The sequence below is a fragment of the Propithecus coquereli genome, unplaced genomic scaffold, assembly GCF_000956105.1.
Source record: "Propithecus coquereli isolate 6110/MARCELLA unplaced genomic scaffold, Pcoq_1.0 Scaffold29, whole genome shotgun sequence".
NCBI lineage: Eukaryota > Metazoa > Chordata > Mammalia > Primates > Indriidae > Propithecus > Propithecus coquereli.
The window spans coordinates 8,526,305-8,528,681 of record NW_012148507.1 but is presented as its reverse complement, the minus strand read 5'-3'; the positions used below and the strand labels follow the sequence as shown (position 1 = coordinate 8,528,681).

The window sequence follows — 2,377 nt, the reverse complement described above, 5'->3', positions numbered from 1 at the left end:
CCCCCGCCCCGGGCGCCGCTCCCCTCTCCCGCCGCCGCCCGCTCCCAGCCGGACAGGAGGGAGTCGGGGAGCGCGGCCGCTAGCCCCGCGCCCGCCCAAGCCCAGCGGGCGGCTCCGAGCGCGCGGCCTCGAGGAGACCCCCGCCCGGCCTGCCCCGCCCGGACGCGCACCCCGGGAGTCGGTGAAGAGTGCGGGGAGGTTGGGCGGAGCGCGGCGCGGGGCCTCGACGCAGCTGCCGCCGGACGCTAACTGCCCGCTGCCTCCGCCGCCTCCCTCCCGCCGGCCTCTCCCGGCTTTCGTCCGTCTTCTCTCTCGCTCTTTCTCTCCCCTCTCTCGGGGCTTCCGTCATCGCCGGGGCATTTCCGCCGGGAAGAGGCGAGCAGGCGGCGCCGCTGGGGCGCGGCACGCGAGGAGCAAAACGGCGCCCTCGCGTGGCTCGGCGGAGAAACGGCCCAAGGGGCCAAGGGTCGTGCCTTTTTCCCTCTTCCCTCTTGTCTCCTTTCCCACCCCGGGCCCCAGACCAAGCTCTCCTGGCTCTCGCTTCATATTCTGGTCTCTGGAGGAATTGTGTCCTCAGCCTCCTGCAGTGCTTCTTCAGCACTCTGGACAGGGAATTGGGACCGCTTGGGCTTTCCCTGGACAACGTTGTCTTCCCAGAGTCCTAGCACTCTCCCATAGTAGGCATTCAATATTTATTGAGTAAAGACATTATTTCTAGCCTTGACTCTAGCTGTGGGGCCCTAATATCTCGAATCCTCCCTTTCAGCATTAGAAAGATGAAATGATTCTTCTGCTTGATAATCTGTGTCCCGTCCCGCTCCAGCATTCTCTACTGTTTTCTGCAATGTTTACTCAGTTGTAATGATTCATTCATCCCACAAATATTTATCGAGCAGCTGCTAGCTGCCAGATACCTGGTAGAACATTTGCTAAACGACTGTCCTGCCACTATTTGAGGTACACACTATTGCGGCTGAACCCAAGCGTGAGGCAGCATCCTGCACCAGAAGGCAAAGGGTTCCTGTGCTGGCTTTGCCAACTTCCTGTGCCCTTGGACAATCACCAACCCTCCTCAACCCTCAAATTCTTCATCTGTTAAAAGCAATAAAATCTACTTTTTCAGGTTGTGAAGATTACGTTTTAAAAGTGCCCGTTGAATAGTACAGTGTAAGAGCCACGTGCCAGTTGCCTTATCCCTCCCAGGGAACAATTACAGAAAGCTCCAGATAGGGGGCATTTGGACTGAATTTTGAACCTTCTCCCCAGGCAAAGCCTTGGAGTGGCCTAGAGAAGAGGAAAGGAGTTCTAAGGAATTTGTGTGTGTGCGTGTGCGTGTGTGTGCGTGCGTGCCAGAGGACAAATGTGTGAAAGACCTTTGTTTCGAAAGCTGTAAATACTCCTAGCAACAGAAATAGATGGTGGGAAATGAGGCTGGAAGAGCTTCCACTCTCAAGCAACTTGTAAATAGTAACAAATCAATTGAACAAATCAAGAAAAGATGGTGCAACAATACTGGAGAGAAGGGGTACCTGTATCATTGCAATAGCTATTACATTCTTGTCTATAAAGGCTTAAAGGAGGCTGAATTTCAGCTAACTCTGCAAAGCTCAGAATGAAGGTGAGAATGAGAATGATGTTTTCGGGGTTCCCAGACAGAGAACAGAAAATATACGTTGAGGAGAAATGGCAATTATGGATGATGGTTAGTAAGGAAGGTCCTCGAAATGGAAGCAAATGTGTTTGGAATTAATATGAGAGCGCGTTCTTGGAGTTGGCGGTGAGTAGGTGAGTTTGTGAAAGCAGGCCTCCTGAAAACTCCAGTCAAGTAGTGCTGTAGAACAAATAAGAATTGTTTTGAGTGCTTCCCATATAGTAAATATTTTACATATACCTTCCCATTTAATCCTCCAGTAACTCCAGGAGGTAGGTGTTATCATTACCCTCCATCTTACAGGTAAAATAAAAGACACGCAGAGGTTTAAAAACACCTGCCTCTGCTGTCTGGAGGAGGGAAAGCCTGAGAATTGTAGACCAGCCGAGGAGCTAGGTGATTGCGGTATCAGTTTTTGCTATTTTGGTCGTGAAGGCATTTTATTTAAAAATAAAAACTATAATGTATAAACCTTTTTCTTTCTTTGCTCTTTGCTTCTGTCATGTATGTATGTGTGCGTAGGTGTGTTTTCTCCTGCAGAACATAATCACCAATCTCCACTCCTTGCTAATTACTTGTCATGCCAAACTGCATTTAATATTAGGTTTGTAGGCCACTTCTAAATTTTGTGTGCCAGAAGTGTTCTTATTTTTATTCTCCCTCATTTTGGTCAGAGAATTTTAAAATTATTCACTTCATCAGCTCCTTTGCCCTAAAAGTACACGT

The 2,377-nt window shown here is 50.0% G+C and overlaps 1 protein-coding gene across 1 annotated transcript in view; it reads right to left on the bottom strand.

Moving 5' to 3' along the window:
- PPP2CB (protein phosphatase 2, catalytic subunit, beta isozyme) overlaps positions 1 to 2,377 on the bottom strand; it is a 32,294-nt gene that overhangs the window by 27,414 nt on the left and 2,503 nt on the right. The window lies entirely within an intron of this gene.